The sequence below is a fragment of the Octodon degus genome, unplaced genomic scaffold, assembly GCF_000260255.1.
Source record: "Octodon degus isolate 3935 unplaced genomic scaffold, OctDeg1.0 scaffold00019, whole genome shotgun sequence".
NCBI lineage: Eukaryota > Metazoa > Chordata > Mammalia > Rodentia > Octodontidae > Octodon > Octodon degus.
In genome coordinates, this window is record NW_004524595.1 from 10,247,632 (window position 1) to 10,273,566 (window position 25,935).

Here is a 25,935-nt window from a genome sequence, read left to right on the forward strand (position 1 = left end):
AAATGAGGTATAAAAAATAAAGCCATATTAATGTGCTGAGCTGTAAAAGGCTCAAGTCAACAACTTCTGACATTGCCAGTCCTATGGATAACCCACTACTATTATGGACTACTGGACTATATTGGATTATTTTGCTGAATTCATGCACCTACAATATTTAAATGGCAAGGGAATACCCATCTCTGACAAAACTAAACAAAAAAGGGGAGACAAATGAAGGAGCATGTTGTATCTGTATATACAATATAGTTAGGATAGATATACAGCTACTTTCTCTTAATTAAATAAGAAGAAAGATTTGTGCTAATAGTGTTTGGACGGATATTATGTCTGCATTTTGTACTATGAATAGCCACTACGAAGACAACAATATGCAATGTGTTAATTATTGTGACTGTCCTACTGACCTGTTTTGAAGTTGTCTCATTGCTATTTATTTCTCAATAAAATTAATAAAAATAAATAAATTCATAAATAATCATAAACCTTGACTCAAAGGTGAGTAATTATAAAAATGCTCAATCATATGAATTTATCACCTAGTCAAAGAAACTATTCTTATACCAGGGAGACTATACAATATCTACACATGTGAGTCTGGTTTATTTCATGTATGAATATATATTCAAGTTTCATTCACTTATCTACAAAGGCTTCAAGTTTATCATTCTTTATAGCCGAGTAATACTCCATTGTATAAAAAACACCACAATTTTGTTATTCATTCCTCAGTCGATGGACTTTCAGGTTGTTTCTAAGATTTAGCTATGACAAATTGCTCTGCTATAAACTAGAAAATAAGCTAGAAAACAGAATTAATTTGAATCTTTTGTTGGTAAATGAATGCAACTAGAGAACATACATTGAAGTGAAATAAATCAAAACTACGGGTGCAAATTTTATATTGTCTCCTTTATATTATCTCCTTAGTGTGAGAACCTGAAAGAGAAAAATGGAATCTGAAGGGTACAACATATACTGAGAAAGGGAATGAACTTTTTTAAAAGGAAGGAATTACAGAGTGGAGGAGAAGGGCAAGACAGGGAGTGGGGGAAGAGATTTATCTATGTATGTAAGCAGGATGGTTTGTACAACTGTATTGTGGATTTTTGCTGGTCTGTGGAAAAAAGCAGCTAACGCTTAATTTGTTTTGTCTTCTTTTTTCAATTCTTGGTCCTCTTTCTCCTCTTACTTTCTTACATTTTTTTCTTCATTCTTCCAATTTTGTGTGCATATATCTAGTAATACGAGCAACTAACTTGAAGACCACACTATGCAGTGCAACAAATGTGAAATTCATGTTAGTTTGTTAAGTGAAAATCTGTATCATTTGTGATTTTTATGCTTTAATATGATTCTGTAGTCTCTTTAAAAAATAAATAAAATAAAAAGAGTGTACCTGGTGTGTCTATAAAAGCAAGAAGTCACCACATTTAGAGTGAACATGTGATACTGAGGTGCAATGTAGTCAGAGAGACAGCATAGCTTTAATGATGTAGAGCTTTTTTGAGTTATATGATGAGGTCTGAAGTACCCTTGAGATGGCCAACCCTTGGACACTGACAGTGTAGCTTTATGATAAGATTTATGTTCCATGGATCACTCTGATTTTTCTGTTGTAAGTAGTGAAACAGCAGAGAAGCAAGAAGACCTGTTGTGATAGTTGCATTGTTTTAGGTTAAGTGTAGAAAGGCATGGGACAGGAGGTGGTGGGTGGTCATAAGTAGCATGTTCTTGATGTATTTTAAGGAGAGAACTAAATGGATGTACAGATGGGTTTAGACTTTGGCTAAAAGAGGAAAAGAAGAATCAGGGTCAATTGGGGCTTCAGCAAATAGAATAGTGGAAGTGCAGCAGCAGACCAAGGGACTACTTTGGGTAAAGCAAGGACTGTGGGAGTAACATGGGCTTGTTTTGCAGCCAGTTACATTTGAGATACTGATTGCATGTTCACAGAAAATAGGCACTTGGAAATTGGAGTCTGGTGTTTAGAGGTAAGCCTGTGCTGCAGGTAAAATTATGAGGCTGTTCAACTTATACCACAGTACTTAGACCCAATTGATGAAATTTCTAAGAGACAGGGTGGGCCAAAAGAGAGGAAAAATGTTTTAAATGTTCATGATTGAGCCCTGAGGCACTTTTGTACAAGTAGGTAAAAATGTTCAGACTCATCCAGCAGAGGCAAAGGGTAAGTCAGTAAGAGAAAAATCAGAAGATTGTGGTGTCTGAGAAAGCAGTTGCTAGTGTTCCAAAGAAACTTTTGAAAGTTTATTCATATATCAGGCATTTTTAGGTAGATGGTTAACCTGGAGACCATAATCTTAAGTGAAGTAAGTCAGACACACAGTTTAAATATTGTGTTGCTTTTACTGTGTGAGAAACTGAAAGTGGAAATGTGGACCAAAATAGAGAATAGATATTGGGAAGTAGGAAGAACTTGTTCAAATAAAAGGGGAAGTAGATATGGGGAGAGGGGAAAAGGAGGAAAAGAAAAGGGAGTTAAACAAAAAAAAAAGAAGAAAAAACAGAAGCAGAGATTTTGCAAATGTGGAGAGAAGAAGAGCTAAACAGAGGGGTGGAAAAATAAAAAATAAAAACAAAATAAAAAATCTTCAGGCTGGTGAGATGGCTCAGTACAATAAAAGCTTGCCTAGCAAGAGCAAGGGCCTGAGTTCAATCCACGGTTCCATAAAAAGTTTAATAAATAAAAAATAAAAAAATAAAACAGATGGGTTGGGGTGAGGACCAAAAGGAGTTAAGATGTGTTGTGTACAGGTAGAAATCCTCCTGATGAAGATCATGATTGTGTACTGTGAATGTGCACTAATGAATAAGAGAGAAGTAAGAAGTACGAGATGAGGGACTCAGGTCAATAATTTCTGACATTGCTAGTTAAACAGAAGACCCAATGCTAATATGGGCTACTGGACTCTTTTAGAATATTTTGCTGAGTTTACACACCTATAATATTCAATAACGGAACTTAGAAAAAATGGGGTATACAGATGAATGTCCATTTTGTATCTGTGTATTCAAAGTGGTTGGGATAGATATATAGTTACATTCTGTTAATAAATAGAATGATTTGTTCTAATGGTGTTTGTAAATAGGATCACAAGTCCGCATCTTGTACAGCAATTAACCACTAAGAAGAATATATGCAGTGTATTATTTGTTGAAAAATAAAAAAATAAAAAAAAAATAAAAAAAAAGACTGGCCGGAACTGGTTTAAGGAGAATGAAAGAATAGGATCTGGTGACAGTAAGCAGGAACACAGACAGTAGTTTCCAGGAATCATGCTCTGAAGGACAGACTGTGGGCATGGACTGGGGAGGAGCACCGTAGAAATGAAGACAAAAGTGGTCTTCTGGTGGCGGCGGTGGTGTGTAATGTACAACAGACAATGCTGATGAACAGAACTCAGTATGGGGCTTTAGAACATGGGATTTGGGTAACATTGGAATGGGTCATCTTGATAGATTCTTAAGAAATAGAGAGGTAGTTCATAAGAGGACTGCTCTGAGGAGGACACTTGAGGCCTTATCTGCAGTTACTAGGAGAGAAGGCGGTGTGGGTGTGCAGATGTGCACTTCTATACACATGGAACTGGAGGTTCCTTCTAATGGCTGCAGCACAGCAGAGTAAAAGTGAAGTAGTGAAGGTGTGAATGGAGAGGCCATACTGCACACTGGCCAAAAAGGGAAAGTACTACTGACATTCTTATCTGTGAAACTTGGAGATGGAAGCATAGAGAAATATGATAGTCCACCCTCATTCATTCATGGGGGTATGTTCTAAGACCCCTAGTGGATTTCTGAACCTGTGAATAGTATCAGACCCAAGTCATAGAATATATATATATATATATATATATATATACATATATATATACTATATATGTATGTATGTATATATTATAAACATGGTATATATGCTCTATATTATATATGGCTATATATGGTTGTATACAATGTGTGTAGTTGTATATTGTATACAACTATATATAGATTTTACACAAGTATAAATTATAGTTATATTTTTCCTATAAATGCACATTTATGAAAAAGCTTAGTGTATAAACTAGTGAGAAATTGACGATAATGTTAAAATAGAAAATAATATAATATAATAGATATATGTAAATGTGATCTCTTGGATTACCTTATGGCATTTTACTTTCTGTTGTAACTTATTCTTTTGTGTCCTATTTATTAAGACTTATTACACTGTATCTTACTGTATGTGTTTTCTTGTCATAACATGAAATGATGCAGTGCTAGGCTACTTGGATGAAAGCACCGTGACACTGCAGCATTTCGTTAGCTAACTGCGACAGATCCCAGGGGCTCCCAGGTAGGTAGCCTGATGGCAGGAATATACTAGATAAAAGTATGATTCCCAGCCAAGGCAGGACAGAGTGGTGGGGTGGGGTGACGCAAGATCGCATTACACTACACAGAATGGTTTGCACCTTAAAATTTGTGAGTTGTTTGTTTTTGAAACTTTCTATTTATCTTCAGATCTGGAATCATGGAAAGTAAAGCTATGGATAATAAGGACTACCATCCTGTAGTTACTAATTATGCATAAAGAGCTCTTATAAATGTGGAAAAAATAGGTGATTATATCAGTTTTATATGAATATATCTATATTTTTATTTCTCTCTGGAGAGAGAAATATGAAAAACATATGTCTACACTATGAGCACACATAAGATATATAGTAGATGGCCAATAACAAAAATCACATGATATAATTAAACTCAATATCCTAATCAAAGAGTGTAAAACTAACATATGCATTTAAATCACTCCTTGCAGCTTTTCCCAATGGAATAATATGTACAAGACACACTTATTTTCAAAAACACATCTATCCTTTCATTTGTTTTAAGGGATTTTTACCCCAAAGAAGTAATTGATTACGCTTGAAAACTTTTAATTATATATTGCTATCTCTACTAATTCTGAATGTTGGTAAGAAAGGAAAAGTCGGAAACAGAAAACTAGCTATGTAAATTGCTGTGAAAGGCAATTAAATTATATTAAACCAGTATAATATCATTAATCATAGATGAGTTTAAAAACTGATACACATACCAATTTATTATGCTATTATAACAGGATCCTCTTATAAACAATCCAATTTGTCTCTGATGTACGCATGTGTTTTATGGAAATAAGATTAACATGGTTTCTGCATTGTTTCTGGGTCTACTCATTACTTTTAATCCTAGTGAAGTTTTTTCTGATCTCTTGGGGATTATCTTGTTCGTTTTTGTGAGTTTAGGCATGGAGCACAGGGAAGTCCGAAGCTGATAATTGGAGTGTCGTCTTTCTGGTCAGCTCAATTCACTGGAAGTTTCTGTCAAGATATGTGATGGGAACTGATCTTCATCTTAAAGAGATGATATCAAAGTACCATGAATAGTATGGCTGGGAAAATGACAAGTTGGACACTGAAGACCAAGTCCGGTCATTTCAGTAATCTCTGAGAGAAATAAGGCATGTGAGGGAGATGAACTATGGGGATGGAGAATTTGAAAAAGAGTGAAGCTTCTAAATAAGGTTTGTGAAGGGAAATCCACTGATATTCTCACAGGAAACCACAAGCAGAGACCAGAGATGAACCATGGGAGGCAAAAATACCCATGAATCTGAACTGATCCCTTCCCTGCTGAAAAAGACCATCTCTGCTCATGTAGCAGTTTTACTATTATAATTTAAAACTGCAGGATTATTTTGGTCCTCAGTTACTATGTCCGGATTTAATTATATACCACTGTAATGATAGGCAATGAGCAGCTATTTTGAGAATGCTTTACCTTTTTAGCTCTGTATCCCCTCTCCCTGTGATGCTGGAGCTAAAGGGAGGAACATGAAACAGCAGAGGTGCAGGTGGTTGAGATCGTGGCCTTCAGGGAGATACGATTATTTTGTACAGCTGATTGCTACCTGAAAGAAGTCAGCTACAATTAAGACTGTCAGGTAAAGCACACAATTAAATTCATTGCAAATGCTGTTGACAAACTAGTATTAGCTGGGAAATGCACTCCGGAAAACAGATGTATCCTGGAACATAGAAAAGCAATGTTTCCTTCTAGAACAAATTCACTTTTTCAAATCTGACAACTTTCACTTGAACTCTGGGTCCTGAGCTAGAAAAAGCTTCTCATTTGATTTAAGCAACTGACACATAATATGCAGTTTGGAAATGAGTTGACTCATTAACTTATTTTGCTTAGCAGGGAAGATAAGAGAGAGAAAACAGTTTCTCTCACCAGATTTTACCCCCTGCCTTCCAGAGTTGTTTAAGAGCTACAAAAATTTTTCTCTATACTGACCCATGGGAGCATGGTTCTAGAATTTGGAGACTTTCATCACAAAACACGCAGAGGGGAGTCATTCCTTGGATTTTAATATTGGCCTGTAGTTAGATTGTGTGTCTATAGTCAGCCCAAGGCGTTATCAATCTCATTCAATATCTACTTGCATTTACATGACAGTAATAAAAGCTCCTTCAGACATTCAGCAAATACACTATTTTATTTTTCTCCATAAGTAACAATAAATACAATTTCCTCTTAATAAAGTGGAGTATTCCCTTAGGTCATATGTAGCACAGCCATTGCCACTATGCACGGGAGCTGGGGAGAGACTATAGCTGCTCTTCCCAGGTGCCACTCAGTGTTACCCAGTACTGACACCATTTCTACTGGTCAGCCAAGGGGGAATTTATGATGGGGAATGAATTTAATATAAGAATTCCTTTGCAGGGAAAAGGCTTGTTTTGGTTTGTAACTTTAGTGCAAACAGTCCAGAGGTGAAATCTTTGTGATAAAAAATTTTCAGACCACCAGCAGAATTCTGGAGAATCACCCAGTTTAAAAAGAAATGAAGCACACAGTTCTGGTACAGGTGGAAGAGGCACTCTATGCCGTGCCATTCCATTCTCTGATGACTCGGAGCCCATCTCTCCCTTGCAAAAGATAACCCACCAAGTGTATCTCAGTAATTTCACCTGTTAAGCTCTATCAGGACTCAATGAGGTAACATGATTTAGACACATGGTGGGACCTCCAAAGCTGCCAGTATTCTCTCTTCTTCCCTCAGAATCTTGACCATCAAGAGGACACAAGCCTCGGTCCTACATTATGTGGGTGACATTAGCTTATTCCCAAGCATTTCCCCATCACCCAGGGACAGTCCTCTATGGCCTGAGGTAGTCCAGCTCCTCCATAGACAGCTGATGACAACACATTTTGTGGGACCAAAGAAACAGTATTCATTTTTCAATACACCCTTGCCAGTGCTTGCATCTTATTTGATGTATCAGTTGTATATGGTGAGGTATGAAAGTACCAAACATGTATGCAAACAGCTTGGTCTACTATTAGTGTATACTCATATTACCAGTATCACCTTATTTTCATTAACTTTACTTCCACTTTTCTTTTAGTAAAATCTTCTTCTTTTAGTAAAATCTTTCCTTAGGATACAAACACATGGTGTCCCATGTGCTCTTTTCTTAGGTACACTGGGGTTGCTCTTGTCCTTTTCATTCAAGACATTCCAGACTTCTGCTCCTCTGTTCACTCACAAGGCAGCTTGGCTCTGGAATTGTGGCCAACTTTCCTCGCCCATTTGTATGGCAGTAGTGAAGGCATGGGGAAACATTAAAAAAGGTTTATATTTGATGTAATGCCCGGTTGCAATTTGTTCCAGGTAATAACAGAGAGAAAATATAAAATGAAACTAACATTTCCTCAGTGCTTAAGCTCACCAAATGATTGTGCTAGGTAACTTACAGAAGTATAATCATTAATCTTCCAAGCATCTTCTATAAAAGTAAATCCTAATACATTTTTGCCTCCATTTCTTTTAGCAGTGCCTTCTAAATGAGTTTGCAGAGATAGTGTCCCTCAAAAATCTGTCCACTTATGTGTTCTTTGCCCCTGGCTTTCTCTCTACTTCTGTCCTTTCAGTCTTCTTGATCTTAGTCATGAACATACGTGCCTGCCTTCTTGTCCCCTTCCCTGCCTTCTCCGGTATCCCCTGATGTCTTAGATTGATGAAAGTCAATCTGTGCTTGCCTTCTGAAAAGCCTGGTGCCAACTTTTAGGTGGTTGGCCACCTCATAATTCCTCCACTCAAGACCAGAGGACCCCAAAAGGACAGCTTTCTTGTGAAAGGCAACATATGCTATGTTACAGATTTGGCCACTGGCACCAACTGAGTCATTTCCCACCCATTTAGATGCTTGATTTCTGCACTAGAATCCAGTATTCTCACTTTTTATCTCCTCTTAAAAGTTATAGACATCCATCTTCATTCCCAGCCAACATACACATTACATGCTCTATACATTTTTTGGGTTTTTTTTGTTTGTTTGTTTGTTTTTGAGACAGCGTCTCTCTGTGTGGTTTGGGCTGACCTTGCACTCACTTTTGTAGCCCAAAGGCTGGTCTTGAACTCACAGAGAACCTCTGGACTCAACCTCCTGAGCACTTGGATTACAGGTGAGCACCACCACACCTGGTTCCAGGGCCACATGGTGGGCACCTGGGCATCCGGGCCAAGACTGCTGAGACAGCAGAGCATGTGGGCCAGGGGATCAAACTTGGGTCCTGTGTTTGCTGGGTAAGTGCTTATGCCTCTGAGCTATCTCTCCAGCCCCTATGATGTTAATAATCATGATATTTAATGTTCTGTACAAAGAAATTTAAACAATTAAATAACATTTTACCTGAACACAATTGTTCATGTTTCTCAGAAGCATTTCCTTTTGATTCCCATCATATACTGGGATTAAGAAAAGGGCACTATTATGTTCATATTTTTGAATATCACAGGAAGAGACACAACTAGGCTGAACAGCTGTCATTAGTTCCCTTACTATAATTACAGCTCTATTTCGTACTTGCTATCTCTTTCTCTATGGTATAGATTTGAGGAGGAACAGAGACACTGACGCACACTTTACTTTTGATTTCCCACATCCCTTGCCCTATCCCAAGCCCTGGTGAGTCAGCAGAGGACTTGAAGCTGGAACTCAGGTGAGGAAAGATGTCGTGCTGGCTCATAGTGGTGCTGTTCCTGTTCCTCTCTGACACCTCATCCTTTTCCTTTCTTCTGAGCACCTTCTTCATGTTCGTCAAGTCTTCTTTTAGTGCAGTTTTCCTTTAGTTTTTTCTGTCTTTTTTGAGTAATTGGAGTTGTTCACACTTTGTAAGTCTTGATGTTGAAGAGTTTCGGACATGAAGTTTTCAAAATAATGGATTCTGCTGAGCTAATCAGCATGAGCCAGGAGGTTAATACGCTGTGGTCTGGCTCTGGCCCAAGATACAGAGACCAAGGCTGAGGCTGCGGCTCTTTCTTTTAGGCTCACTGCTCATGACTCCTGGGTTGGAAGTGGATTCCTGAGCATCTTCTCACTTCTCCGTAGGGAGTTCTTTGTGTGTGTGTGTGTGTGTGTGTGTGTGTGTGTGTGTGTGTGTGCTTCTGGTTCTCCTGATAAATCTCTATCCTTGAGACGAAGTGGGGCTAATTTTCCAGGATTTTCAATCTGTGCCATTTAATACACACATAAGTAGTAGAGGAAACAATGACTCAAGAAATAACAATTCTTTCATTTATCATCTTTCAGATTATTATGTGACTATACAGATGAATAGTTTGGGATGTATTTTTTATAAAAAGCTCTTTAAAACTGGATCATTCTGTTTTCTTGCTGTTCCTCCAATCTCTCACTTGAGATTAATTAAATTAACTGACATTGGAATAAATTAGTCCATAAATACATAGATTTATGTTTTATTCCACAATATTCCATGTGTGCATGTGCACTTATCCAGCACCTAAGAAACAGTGTTTTGAAAAGCCTCATCTTAGCATGATATTCAGTTAATAATGCTGCTGACAGATAGGTAGGCCAAGGATGGCCTTTGGCCCTAGGCTGAAAGTCCTGTTGCCCACCAGAGGCCACTCTGCAGAGCGTTGCATTCAATTCCAGCCAAATGTTCATTTGCAACATGATGATAAATTAAGATCTGATCAATCTGAAGTTTCAGAAGAGGGACTGTTGAAAGAGCAAAGTCAGTTGAGTGTCTTTTCTGCATGAAGATACCTCTTGCTTTTCTGAATACATCTTCCTGGCATCCAACAAGGTGCTGTCCAGGATGGTCTGGTTCGGAAGTTTGTCTCATGGACTTGCCACACCAGGTAAACATTTGGAACAGAAAAAGTTTGAAGGTCAAAGAGTTTAGTGACATGTTTTTTTTTTTTTTTCTATTTATTTATCGATTATGTATTTAGGACAGGGTCTACAAGATCTACAGAGTCTCACTACGTAGATTGGACTCATAGTGATTCTCCTGTTTTCAGCCTCCCAAGTGCTAGGACTACAGGTCAGTGCCACCACACCCAGTCTCAGTTGGCTTCTTGGTACACCCTGGGGGGTGGGGCCAGCACTGCCCTCTGGGGATTGAACCCTGGCCACTGTGCTCTGCCTAAGCAGGTGCTTTAGTCTGCTAAGCTATCTGCTTGCCCTGGTCTTTCTTTTTTAAAAAGGCTGGATCAGGAGAAAATTGTGGATATCAGAGCTTTAGATTAACTCCAGCTTTGGGGCTGCCAATTAGTCCATTCACATGCTGAGCACTTCCACTCTGATTGTTTAAGGGCTTTGGACTCAGCAAAAGTCGGTGTGAATCTTTGCCCTTCTGATTGCTGGATGTGTAAACATGTTGTTTTTTTCTTTTCACTCACTATGAGCCTTTTTCCTCATCCACTAAACAATAATAGGAGTATAGTATCTACCTTGGCATCCTAGTCTAGGATTAATTGGAACACTGTAGGTACAGCACTTAACACACAGGGTGCACAGAGTAAAAACAGTACAGAATGCAATACTGTAAATATAATAGTCATGCTTTTGTTGCTACTGTTACTACTACTTATTTACTTATCACCTTTTGAACTCAAAACATATTTATTGCCTGAGGCACCTTGGAAGGCACTGTGAATGCAAACACAAATAGCATACAGCCCTCACCCTCAGTGAATTCATTATCTACCAAGAAACGCAGATCAGTAAATCCTACAATTATAGTTCAATAAGTTAAGTGTCACAGTGGAAGGCAAGGTAGACACTTGGACTGCCACGTTCCTATCAGTTGTGTTGGCTGCAGGAAAGTAGCTTCCTTCCACTTACCACTGTGGCAGGAGTAGGGAAGGGTCACTTTTCTTTGCCTATGCTCAGTCCACCATGCAGGTGACCTGTAGTGGAAGGGGGCTGTCCATGGAGCCTCCATATCATCTGCAGGCACAAGGTCAGCTTCTCACCTTAGAGGTTAGGTTTTCTTCTCTGTGCCCTCTTTTTCACCCAGATGTGATTAACTCCACTGTATTGGAAAATTTCTACCAACACTCTGGCACCCATAATGGGGGCCACGAGAAATTGGAAGCACAGAAGCTTGTGTTTAAAGTTCTCTCTCTGAGTTCATATGTAAACCTAATCCTAAATCCTTCAGCCAAACATTGCTTAGAGAACAGAATTATTTGTTTTGAATGCAAAGTTATTTTGGGACAAAAACTAGAGCAGACACAAGGCCACCTGTATCCTGACATGCAGCTCTTTTCTTTGCTCTGTCTCTGACAGAACAGTGGTGCTGCAGACAAGAAATCAGAATGTAGCTTGCATAACTCCTGACATCAACATCTTCTTAATAGCTGTCTATTTTGTGTTAGGTGTTGTTCAGATCTTTCATGTAATATCATTCTCTTGAGTCTAGGACCTCGATTTTTTATTCTTTTTTTTGCAATTGAGTCAATATGATATTTATCAGCATCCCAGAGCTATGCATTAGGGTGGTAGATGACAGAGAAAGGTCTTGAGCAGAGTTTCTGATTCTCATAAGCCTTTTCTTTCAGTCTTCCCTCCACATAATTTTTTTAAAACACACACAACCCTTGCCCAGACATATACCATACACTCCACAGCCAGAGGTCACCATGGGAGGTCTGGTCACTGGGTGGAATCAGCACCTTCAGAGTTGGAGCACAGACTCATGAATCCACAGGAATGGGCTGGTGAGACTCTGTTTGCTTTCGTCTTTGCATGTATTCACTCACTTTGTACTACAGTGGGTCTTATCAAGTAGCCACTGGCCAGGGTGTTGCATAGAGACCAAGAGGAGCAGGAGCATTTTGATACAGTGAGGAAAGCATCCTCCTCCTCCGGGAAGTATGGTCTTCACTTTTCCAAACTTGGCTATCCTTATATCTGTGTCCAATGTTATCTTGGTAAGTTCCTATTTACTATTTAAAGCTCAAATAAAATATTACTGTGTCACTTTGGTTTTGTGAGAAAAATTACACATCATCACCCCTGCTTTGTTATCACTTTCAGTATACAAATTATACAACATCACCCTTTAGTGAAGCATTCACAAGACTTCCCTGAAGCCCTGGCAGAACCGTGAACTATCATCTTCACATCTCCAATATCCAGAATAAAGAATGAATCATAACAGGCATTCAGTGAATACTTTTATTCTCTATAATTGTATACTTTTATTCTCTCTTATGGGAACTATCATACTTTTATTGTCTCCTGAGTTCTGAATGTTGGCACTTTGAGGTCAAGACCTACCTTTGCTCTTTTAGCTTTTCCCCTCTCTGGCATTGGCAAGATGAAAGATTTGACACCTATAATTTAAAGGATAAGAAGCTTATTTGGGATCTTGGTATGAGTCCATGGTTGGAGAGCTCAAATGCAGACATGAAATAGAGGGAAACTTCTCACGTCATGGTGGCCAGGAAGAAAACAGAATGAGGAGCCAAGGTGGAAGATAAACCCTTCTGGGTCAAGCACCCCCCAGTGATCCACTTGATCCAACCAGGGCCTTTCTTCTAACAGCACATTTAACTGCTAGACTCATTAGTAGTCAAATCCAGTGACAAATATATCACCTCCATTAGCAAACTGCCTTCCAAAACTTTGCATCTGAGCTCATGGAGTTTTAGGATTCATTCTAAATCTAAACCATACCCAGTACTGAGCTCAATTCTGGGAGCCAGAGACATATGCTCTGTCCATGAAGCATGGATAAAAATGTGTGTTTACCTTCTCAATCTCTTGGGTATTTAAAAAGCTGTTCTTCTGGCACGGCTGCCTTTTGACTCTCAGCTTATAAGAGCAAAAATCTCAGCAGAGTCCCGTAGTATGGTGTGGATCTGACATTAGTTCTTAGAATGTGCACTTCTCTGTTTATTTGCATATGTGTAAATGTTCCTTCATATTCTGAGTTTTTGTGACACTTGCTCTGATCTTGTCATCTCTAGGGCATTTGTTCTTGAACCACACAAGTGATGGAGAACACTACTAAGAAGCTCTAAGTAAGACTTAACCAATGGCTATTCATGTTTACTTATGACTCTGTCCAAAGCCCAGCTCTCTTGTCTGGAAATAAGCATTGGACTCATAGTGAGTGAACCTCTGTTAGTCCCTGGTTTTTCCTGATGAGTGTAATGGCTGGTGAAGCCACGAAGCCTTAAATTAGAAGACAAGATCACAACCAAGGACACCTAGCTCCAACCTCAACTGGATAAAGTCTGCAGCCTCAGGCATCTTACTCTTGGGTGGAGATCTTCCTGGAGTTAACATAGCTCTCCTAAATTACCATAATGACTTAATCGAAGAATTCTTTGAGTGGTTCCTGCCTTGCTTGAGAATTCCTTTCCCTGTTTCTGATAACTAAATACGAGTCACCCAGAGATCTTAGTCTTAGCCCTGGGAGCATCTTGAATTCTGTTAGAGGGTTTTAATCATCCTAGAGCGTTGAAATCATTCCATTGGTCTCTTTTATTTAGCCTTTGCTGTCCATTGTTTTAGGTGATTGTGGACCTGTTCAGTTTGCAATAATTAAGGGATAATATTAACCCGATATCCAGGGTTTGTATGGATACAATGCTAATTAATTTTTCAATTCATATTAAAATGATTTATAAAGTAGCTACAAGTTAATGGCTCAGACTGTTTAGGCAGCTCCAAAGCATCACTGAAAATAAAAATTTCCATGTCTAAATTTTATTGTAGGCATAATAATAATTACTACATGGAGTGAATATCCATACAGGATCCTGTAAAAGTACTTGAATAAAGAAAAAGAAAGGGCCCAAGGCATAAATGTTGTCCAGAGGTCAGGATTAGACTCCTTGTGAAAAGAGCACCTGGGGTCAGTGAGATAGCTGGGCAAGCGAGATAGCTCAGTGGTCTAAAGCACCTACTTAGACAAGTTTAAGCAACTGCAGGGACCACAGCTCCATTCCTCTCACCACTTGCAGCTCCAGTCCCACCCCAAGGGAAAGCTGAGCTGGCCACATAAAAAAAAATAGTAGAACATCCGAGCACAGACTTGAAGGATGAGGGGTTTGCTATGTGCACATCTGGGGCAGCATATTCCAATCAGGGGACAGAATCAGTGGAGAGGCTTTAAAATGTGAAGACACATGCATACTTAGTTTTAAAGTGATGCAACAGATTCTTATCATTATGTGTTCTGCCCATGTCTCTCCTTCTGAGATTTCTCCAACACATGGAAATTATGACTTAAGTTAACAGGGTTGGGATGGTAAAGCCTGTCATGATTGATATTAAACCCCACAAGGGTGGATCTGAAGCCTATGATAGGAATACAGCTTAGTCCACATGCTGGTTGCAGACTCACACATGCCAGAATGCAGACTTGTCACAGTTATGAGCACTTCCCTGCCTCAGGGAAAGACATTTCAGTGTGGGAACTTGTTCAAGCCTGTCTACCCCTATTTGGCCTTGACTAAAGCCTTTGGACTTTAGATGTGTAAGGGGCCCTGGGGTGACAAAAGTTGGGGGCTTTTGTAGGTGGCCCCTGAGCTTAGAGCCTCCTATGCACAACTCACTAGGTAGTCTAACTTCAGTCAGAAGTAGTATTACAGTGGGAGACAATAATGCCAAAATTTCTCAGAAGATTTGATCATTGTCATCCATCTTCCTGCCCAAGTCAGCCCTACATGCCAAGTCTGAGTCCTTGGCTGTAGTGTGCGAGGAGCAGGTACAATCTCTGGCCATGCTGAATTCAAACAATGCTAGCAAGGTAAGAAGTAACCCCTTAAAACAATTAACAACTGATTTTCTAAATGTCCATGCATTAAGTGTATAAAACTCAGAGATTAGGAGATTCTCATGGATGCATGAGGGCTTCTCGGGGGAGCTGAAGACTTAATAACAAGTGGAAGGTGTGGAGCCAGTAAAGGCTTGCTCAAGGGACTGGCAGGAAAGAACGTACATGAGTGCCAGGGGCTGGCAGGGGAAGAGACTGGGATAACTTGCAATGCCTCCGAAGTACTAGTTGGGCTTGAGCTGCTTGTACTGACAAAAATGGTGAAGTACGCTCTGGTGGAAAGAGATTAGAGATGGTATTCATAGTGTCCAATTAAGAGCTAACATGAGGATTTCACTGGTGACTAATGTTCCCTCTTGTACTGGGCTTTGGTTTCTTTTCCTGTCAAGTGAAGATAATTCAAAAATTTTTAAAATCAGTTAAGCTAATTGTCATTGATTCTTTGTGAAGTATAGAGACATGCACGTCATCTCATCACTTAATACCATCTTCAGTATGTCGCATGTATTGTTGCCTTCCCAAAACTCCCAAATTTGAGACAGTTAATGATCTGCTAAGAAAACAACAGAAATATATTTGACCATAAATATAATTCACTAGAATTACAATGAACTGAATTAATAATATTTTTGCACGTCATAGGACAGCCTTTTGCTAGCAATAGAATTTCTAGGAAGTTTTTGTTGTTTCCACTGTTGTAACTCAATCTCAAATGGTGACTTCTTGGAACTCTATTAAAAGGACAGTGGGTGCCCACAATCCACTTCTGCAAGTGCTATATAAAGTGGTGCACATTTAAGGTGCCCATGGAATGGGTCACCTAAACAGGGACATTACTGAGGATGAATGATTAGGCATTAACCAAGATTATTCCAGGAAAATGGGATGTTTGATCACCTGGAGAAAATGCTTTTTTTGCATAAGTAAATCTGATCACTGAAATGTAAATAAAAATTTTAAAAGGTTATGGTGATAGAATTTTTGCTACGGGTCAATTGCGCCCATGTTCTGACTTCAGGAGTGCATCTATGAAGAAGCCACATAACAGGAGAGTCACTTGAAACCAGATATTGCTTTATGTTTTTATTAGTTAAAGAATCAAGGCTTTCTAGAACCACCTTCTTGACTTTATATTTAAAACCTTCATTATATCTTGTGTACTTTGTACTGTTTACATTATGGTTTATTAGCATCTAAACTTCCCTTAAAGCTGGTGAATGATCACAATTATATTTAGTCTTTCATTTATTTTTGTTCGAGGTAAAAAAAAAATGGGAGGAGGATTCATTTCCATTTTAAAAATAGGGATATGGTAAGGGGACTCTAAAAAGGAGAGAGACAGGAAGGTGAGGAAGAGAAAGACAAGGAAAAAAATGAGCTATGATCTATACATACACCGACTCTCCACAATGAATGTATTTCTTATATACTGCAAACACATACCACAAAGACTCTGACTCTTGTTAGCAAGTATGACTTTAAAATGCCATCTCTTCTTTGAAGACTTCCTGGTCTGAAGCAGTAGATTAGTCTTAATGGGCCCATTACACATTGCATGTGATTGATGTCTTTGCCATAAATTTTTGGGCATAATTAACATATAAAAGGCAGAATAATCTGTAAGTCATCTCTCACTAACTTACTCTGCCTATTTCAGTGGTTGTGGGGGTTTTAATAAACATGGTTTATAATAAGAAGTCATAATTGTATACATTTATGGGCACGATGGTGCTGTTTTGATATATTTAAATAAAGTAGAATGGTTAAATCCATCTAATTAACATTGTAACACTTTGATTCCTTATCAATTTTTAAGATGGTACATTTGAATTGTAGTTACTTTGAATTATGAAATATTATTATTGACTGGAGTCACCCTGCTGTGTGATAGATCTTAAACTTATTCCTCCTGTCTATCTGATACTTTGTGTCCTTTGATCAACAACTCCCATTCCCCTCCTTTTCACCTTCAACCTATGGTCACATCATTCTACAGTACTTCTTTGAGTTCACGTAAATTGAGATCATGGAGAATTTGCCTTTCTGGGCCTGGCTTTTGTGTTTGTTAATGAACACACCTTGACATGCATATGCATTATGTGGAGATTGCTTTAGTCTCATTGACAGGAGACTATTCTTAGCTTAGAAGTCTCTGTAGAGAGAAGGTTCTGCATAGCTGAAAATGATCAAGGCCCTTGTATATAGAACAGAAGATGTACATTTGACAGAAATCATTGCCAAATGTTGAAGCTCTCACTGTAATACCAACTGACTAAAAGTCACAAGATAAAGAATAGCATGCTATGGGAAGGCGTTGGCACCCAGCAGACACTTGATAAAGGCCCAATGAATGGCTGAAATGGATCAGGAGAGCAGAAATAAGAAGCTGTGCTGTGGGAAGCTACTGTCACGGGGCCTCCTTCAGTGGGGATGAGATTTCTCACTGATAGCAGGAGCAAAGACAAGTCAGGGTGATGATGTATCAGACATATGGGGGAAAGTGAAAGTAAGGGACATAGGAAACTTCCTATAGACATGAACATAAATGATTTAGGTGCTAGTTTCTGTTTTCGGCTTGAATATTTTGCTGAATTCATGCACCTATAATATTTAAATGACAATGGGATACCCTTCTCTAACAAAACTAAACAAAAAAAGGGGATACAAATGAAGGACCATTTTGTATCTGTATATTCAAAATAGGATAAATATACAGCTACCTTCTCTTAGTTCAATGAATAGAAAGATGTGTTCTAATAGTGTTTGTGGGATATCATGTCTGCATCTTGTTCTATGAATAACCACTAAGAAGACAACAATATACAATATATTAATTATTGAAACTGTCCTACTAATCAGATTTGAAACCGTCTCATTGCTATTTGTTTCATCATGAAGTTATTTAAAAAATAAATTAAAACTGTATTATGAATACAACTAATGTACCTTGACTCAGAGTCACTTATCCAAAGCTTCTGAGTAACTCTTGAAATCTTGTCACTGCACCACCTCTACCAAACTAGGCTGCAACTAGGTAACGAAATAAAGGTGGGAGCAGTAGACCGAAGGAGCATTTTTAGTGGAGGCAGGATAGGTTTAACAATTTTCCCTTGATAACATTCTCTGTCTTTCCTCAGGCAGTGTTTTTGAGATAGTAGAAAGACTACTTATGACCTTTAGACATTCTGAACACGAGACTGTAGGCAAGTTGCATATTAATGATATGTACAAATTATACTAAGTTATCAAAACTGGATTAGAGATAAAGGTATATTATTTACCTCTATTTTGCCATTGTTAAAATATATTATGACTAATTGCAAAGTCTGATGCCTTTTTTCTCTATTGAAAAAGAAAAAAAGAACCTTAAGACAATTACTAGGAACAAAAGCAGATTGGAGAACCATGACGTAATGTCTGACCATTCAAAATTGGTCTGCTCTAAGGAACTAGGAACTGAGCCTGCAAGAAGTCAATATTCAGAAGTTTATTTCTTTGATCCCTTCAGATTATTGCTGATTTTCCACCTTCAATGAACGACAACATAATTCAGTACTTTTCTTACTTTCACTGCATGGATTATCATTAGATTCACATAGATTCATAGCTTCTGTCTTATTTATAAGGATTAAAGTTCATGTCAAAAATGTACAAAATCATCATCAGCTGAAGGATAGGATTATTTTTTCAGTACCAGGGATCAAACCTGGGACCTTCCACTTGCCAGGTAGACACTTATCCCACTGAGCTATCTCTGTGGCCCTTGTGAAGATTAATATTTGAAGATCAAATTTCTTATAAAGATTTATCTCTGCAGACCTAAGTCCATCAGAGTTTTGAAATTCTGGCATGTTTTACTCACTAAACTATGGGCATGTCAGTGACATGGAGTGGGGTCTGTAGGGACAATTGCAGAACAGCCTGGACTCCAGAAAGCTGGACAGAAGCTTGGCAAAGGGAAAAGGTTCAGAATATAGCACAGAAAACCATTTCTTTCTTTTCTGAGTCAAGTCAATATTATTTTTTCAACAGAAAGTATCCTCATCATTTAGAGAAACTCATGTCCCAAGGATCAAAACTTTGGATATTAGTGAATTAGTGAATGCTTCTTATAAATTCTTCAGTAATATCATGACATAAAGGATAGAAAAAAACAGAACTAACCACAGAACTCTCGAATGCTTGAAGATTAGGACACAAATTATGTGACAGTTTTGTAGTTCTTTGTCAGAAATATTTTACAAAATGCATAAGAATTCTTTCAATCCTTTGGCTTTTAAAATGGCACACGTTTGATGGCTTCAGCATACCAGTTGGAGCTAAAATATCTTCCCTCACGATTATTTTAAGGTGGTGATGGCAAGGAGAGCTTGCTGACTTCTCAGTCAGAGTGTTGCTAGCTTGGTCATGATGTTCCTAGCAGTGAGGAAAAAGAACCCTCTGAATTTAGAAGAAGAACAGACTAGATGCATGAGCTGCCTCCAATCTGCTTTTCTATTTATTGTCTCTGAAATGTTCTCCATTCACAGGCTGGATTTGTTCTCTAACATCTTCAGGGATAGTTCAGGAATTAAATTTGCCACAGGCTTCCCTAAATGTTCCCGTTTGATGTAAAAACTCTCTCTTTGGGTTCCTACTACATCTCCAAATTATATTCTCATGAGACTCACCTCTCTGCACATTAAACTTGGATTATAGTCTTCTGTCTCTTCAAGGAAAAGGAAATGTCCTCAGGGATATACATACCTCTATCCACAATATAAACAAGACATACTCAATTAATACAGATGTTAAAAAGTAAATGGAAAATATCAAATGAGACAATCGCTTGGGCTCTTGTGATTATTTGGTAGTTCAGGTTTAATGTTGGTGGAATCACATTACAATGTGTCTGAGTCCATCTTAGCACCCCAAATCATACCTTCTGGTTCTATAATGACAGTTTAGTGTGATGGAAAGGAAAGAGATTTCTGGAGTTAGGCGCCACCTTAGATGGAAGTTCTTCCATGCACTTGAGGAGGTGTCTATTTCCTCAATCTCTTCCAATCCTTGAACAAAAATGCAGGAAGTTTTGCTCTTTGTTGCATTTTCTTCTGCTCACTTTCTCTTCCTGTAATAATCCATGTTTCAAAAGTTGTCATTGTTATGCTAATGGGTTTGGGGAGAGAAAGAAGGTAGACCTAAGTGGTAAAATCAAAGTTATTCACACTGACAGAAATCCCAGGCTCCAGGAATCCAAACCTGGATCCAGACCACTGATTCTTGCTGGTTTGAAGTATATTTTCCCCCAAAGCTAGCAATTCAATATAAAGAAAGATAAAAGCAAATAAATAACAATTAGGCCCACAATGCAAACTACACAAAACACGTACAAATTACAGTGAAAATCCAGAGAAGGTACCAATTAGCCATATGGAAAACTTACCCAGAAGGAATAATAACTTCTTGAATTGCAGGCAAGTGCCTTCCTACATGATTTTTTCCTCCACCCTGCAGTTTAACCTTTTCTTAAAGCCTCCCCCACTTTTTTCTGATGCAGTACCTCTTACTGTTTCCCTTTCTCCATCGCCACTGTCCTGACCATAAGCCCCACCTTCCTCACGTGCCAGGAATGATACTGTTCTGTAAATACCTTGCAATCCAGCATTATTTCTTTGCCTCATACATCCTGGCTATGTTTTAGATCTGTATGCTGTCACCCAAAGTTGCAAGTGTTCAGAAGTAAGGCTTTGGGGAGAGGTGACGGATTATGGGGGTGCACCAAATGGATTTGCTGTTAGAAGGGGAGGACTCCCCTTTTCTGGCTGACCCATCTCTCTGCTCCTGGTTGCCATGGACTGAATGCCTGTTTCTTTATCAGAATCATCGGCTATTCTGTTTAGTCTTAGAGTCAGTTGACCATGGACTAAAAGTGTGACTTGAAATGAACCTCCCTCTTAAGTTGTAGGTGTAAAGCATTGTGTCCAGTGACAGGAAGGTGGCTAAGATCACCCAACATTCAGTACTGCTTTGATCAGAACACTTTATAATCAGAGAGAAATCCTTTCCATTGCATTAGCATGAAACTCAGGGACTTTCAGTAGATTCCTAATATATTCCCACTAGAGGCCTCTCATTTTCTGCTAAACATCTATTCCTGTACTTCTTTAATTATTCATTTAATAAGTTAGTCAATTATCAGCCATTTAGTAAGTTGTATTTAATAGTTGGCCTATACTCATGGAATAAACGTGGTAACCAGACCTTAGGCTTCTCTTGATCTCTCCTTCTCTGTCTCTGTCTCAGTCTTGGTCTCTGTCTCCTTCTTTACCTCTCTGTCTCTGTCTCTCTGTCTCTCTGTATCTCTCTCTCTCTCTCTCTCTCTCTCTCTCTCTCTCTCTCTCTCTCTCTCTGTTTCCCTCCTTCTCTCTCTGTTTCCCTCCTTTTGTCTCTCCCTCTTTCTATATATTTCTCTCCCTCTCTATTGCACTTTCTTTCTTTGTACTCAGTCATACACCCAGTCCAGACACATGGCATTCATACCCAGGTGTTCCCTGAATCTTTCTTGGCTGGTACAAAGGCAGTAAGCAGGTGGGTGTGTAAAATATGATGAGCCCAAAGATTCATTCCTTTATTTTCTCCTAACAGCTGCAGCCTTCATAAAATCCAGCCCTATAGGTTATTGATTTTCACAAAAAGAAGAAAAATGAGTGGGAGTGGAGAATTATGATGTTATGTCCTAAATGAATTTTTCACGGAAAAAGAAGAAGAACAAAACAGCAACAACTCTTCTCTGTTTTGGGCTGTTGGTCAGAAATGAAGTTTGGGGAATGGAATAAGAAAGGCAGGAGTGTGTCTGTCCCCAGGGGAGAGGAGGCATTGATCTCGTGGGTGATTGCCCTGACTGCCTCTGAAGCCAAGAATTAGGTTCAATATGTTAGTGCTAACATTTAAGTCCTTCCAAATCTCCAGGGGCAGACTTTACTTTCTCTTCCTCTCCCTCATTTATGTTTAGGTGAAAACTGACTTAACCCTTTATCTCCAGACTTTCTCTTGTGCAAAAGCCTTGATCACAATAAATCCATCAATAGTCCAACCAGATATTTAACTTATTAATTTTCTAGAACTGCGGAGATGAAGGTAAACAAAGCCGAATCTTCAGTCCTGTAAGAATTTTCTTTCCAGGCATGAGGCTCATTTCTCATTTCGGCCGACATCTAGGAGGCACGCCGCCTCTCCAGCACAGTGTTGCTAGGACGAGACTTGCATCAGAATAACCACCAGAGATAGTTCCAAAGGTCATCTTAGGATATAGGTTCAGAGCCACAATCAGGCTTCTCAAGAGTGGGCCCAGAGTGTCTGCTTTGGAACAACAGAATCAGTGCTGAAAGCTCACATCAGCTACCAGATACAATATAAAAGGCAGGGCAAAGGTAGGGTTGTGACAGGCAACAAATTCAATAGAGCAAACTGTTTCAGATCAAAAATTTAAAGCTTTTCTGCTAATTTCCAGGAAGCTAGCCTTAGAGATAAAGAATAATAAAGGAAAAAGCACAACTGTAGACTTCTAGCAGCTTAGAAACCCTCCCCCAAGGATGTATCTAACAATATATTGATTAGTGTTATGAGATCTGGGGTCAGGGAAGGGGAAGAAAGAGATGGAAAATATTCTTGTGCAAAAAGCAGTTCAACAGCTCTCAGCAGAGTGGGAGGAAGACTGGAGGAAAAAGCATGCCTACCAGCTATTTTGATCCTCTAAAATACAACCTGTTCACTTAGAAGAAAATCTGATGAGGAAGTTAACTGAACATAGAGATTCTGTTAGCTGAAGAACTTTGATTTGAGCCACACTAAGCTACTGAGTACTGAAATCTAGGGTAATCATGCCCATAAGGCAAAAGATAAATTAGATTTGGCCTGCAGGTGTTTGAGACAACAAGGTCATGTGGAGCCTGATAATGGTACCAAATTGTACCCCTTCAGCGTTTTACTCAAGATGTGCTGAAAATAGCCAGAACCTTCCAGATGAGAAATACTTGAAAATAAGTCAGGAAGAAATATATAAATGAAAAAACAGAAAGGCATATTTTACACAAGTTGGTCAATTCTAAGTAAGGATGAATCACATCATTGAGAAGGTAGAACAGGATGGAAACTATAGGTTATAATATATAAAGGGTAGAAGAAACAGATCTGCAGCCTCTGGGTCCTTCAGAGTAAAAGGGGAGTTCACTTTTTCATCCATGAGTTTAGGCAGTGGCTAGGTGACTACAGAGTATGAGTTGACATGATTTGGTGAGATGTAGTTGATCTCAATGGAGAAAAGGTCCCAGGTTTCATAGACCCTGAATTCTAAGAGAGGAAAGAATAATACAAGAAACAAAGAGGAGAAAGTACTTTTGAAGTCAGAATGACCTCGTTTTCAAACTAAGAGTTTGTTGAATGCACAATTAGAAACACAAAGGATCCTGATGAAAGGAAGGGAATAAAATTCAGAACACAATAAGGTATTTATTCTAAAAATAGATGGTTCATACACACATGTGTGTAGAAACATGTATACATGGATCCATATTCATATACACAGATATGCATGGATAAACACATATATATGCATTAATACATCCATATATATGCACATGTAAGCATATAGACAGATATGTAAACAAACATGGATGTATATAAATGTATATACATGTGTACATGTGTGTCTGTATGTATAGCTCAAATAGAGAAAGAGTATAATGTTGGTAAAACATAGATGAGTTGAGTTGATGAATTGGGGATACATAAGGAGTCTGATTGAATATTTTCATTTCTTTCTATAACTAGGCAAGTAACAGGCTAAGAATTTAGGCATTATAAGGAAATTGTGGTATTTAAAAGGAAAATGGTGACATAAAACTATTAAAGTAGATGTGACCAGTGAACCCCTTACTGTTGCTGTCTCAGAACCTTGGTTTAATTATCTCATTGGGATAGTTCTGTTTTGTGAAGTTATGATAATATTTTGTTGTAGAATTATATGTATAAACAAAGAATCCATTAGTATCTACTAGGAAGTGACATGGGAACAGACAGGTAAGAGGGTACATGGACACTACCAGCAACTCTGTAGGCAGGCCAGATCACAGTCATGGATCCATTTGGGTCACCCAAGATCACAGGATGATTTGTGGATACAGCAATTAAAAGAGTACACTGGATGTCCACTGGAACTTGAACTTCAACCCCAGATTGCTCTGAAATGAACACAAGAATCTGTCTCTTTTATGGCCTCACTACTAGCCAGTATAGTTTTCCTAAATATGTTAAATTATTTAATTACTCTTATACTCAATAGAGTTTAGCCTGAAAGCTTTTCTTCTTTCCTTTCTCTCATCTTCCCTCTTTTCCATCCTCTCTTTATTACTTTTATTCCCTTTCTTTAACTTTTATTATCTTTTCTTTCTTGTCCCAAGCCCTTTTTGTTTTTATTTCAGACAGGGTCCTGCTAAGTTTCCAGGGTGGTCTTTTTTTTTTTTTTTTTTTTTTTTTTTTTTTTTTTTTTTTTGGTGCAGGGTCTCACTATGCAGCTCGGACTCGTAGTGATCCTCCTGTTTTCTGCTTCCCTAGTGCTGGGATTACAGGTGTGCGCCACCATACCCGGACTCCATCGCCTGCTCAGCGCACCTGGGATTGAACCCTGGCTCCTGCACTTTGGCTAAGCGAGTGTTGGTCTGCTGAGATATCTTGCTGGCCCTCCAGGTTAGTCTTTGATTCATGACTCTTTTGTCTCAGTCAGGCAGGCACACACTGCAACACTTAACTCTTCTCTCTTCTAAAAACTGTATTTTTAATATCTGTGCTTTATTTATTGTACATGGGTTATCTTTAATTTATGAATAAGGGGCTGGCTCAGTGGATTAAAACACTTGCAAGCAGGTGCAGGGGCCTGGGATTCGATCACCGGGCCTGCCTTGCCAGCCCCACCCCCAGGCAGTGCTGAGACAGCAGTTGAGACTGGCATTGTGGCGCGTGCCTATAATCCCAGCTCTTTGGGAGGCTGTAAACAGGCGGTTCATGAGGAGTCCAATCTAGTAGTGAGACCTTGAACACCCTGTAGAGCCTTCCCTGAAAAACAAAAACAAACAAACAAAAAAAAACAAAAACAAAACAACAACAACAACAAAAAAAAATCTTACGAATAAGATCTAGTAGAATGGCACCCCTACTCCTTTCTTTTCCAAATTACTGGGGCAGCACACACTCTGCTTTTGAGCTATATGGACAACACAATGTGATAAAGTCTCACAGAAGGAATTTCCAAATCTACATAAGAACTACATTATTGGTAATTAGATACAAATGGCAATAAATCTTTCAGAAACTTGGTAATGCCCTAATATATTTGTAAATCTTAAAGTTGGAAACAAAAGTAAAACCATTAAAGAGTGAAGACTATGTTTACTCATGCATTGTATGATTAACCAACTAATAAATGTCAAACACTTTGTGAAATGTTTGAAGGCAGTCATGTCTGAGAGAGTTCTCACTTTGAACCAGCTCACAATGAAATTGAACTAAGTAAGCAAGTAGCTAAGACTACAGCAAGTGGGATGGCCAAATAGCTCAGCAGATTAAAGGACCTGCAAGGTTCTTTCCCCGGGCCTGAAGGTTCGATCCCCGGGCCTGCTGTGCCTGCCTGCCCCCTTCCCCTGGAGGGAGGCTAAAATGACAATTGCAACTGGGTGTGGTGTGCACCTGTAATCCCAGCTCTTGGGAGGCTGTAAACAGGCAGATCACTATGAGTCCGAT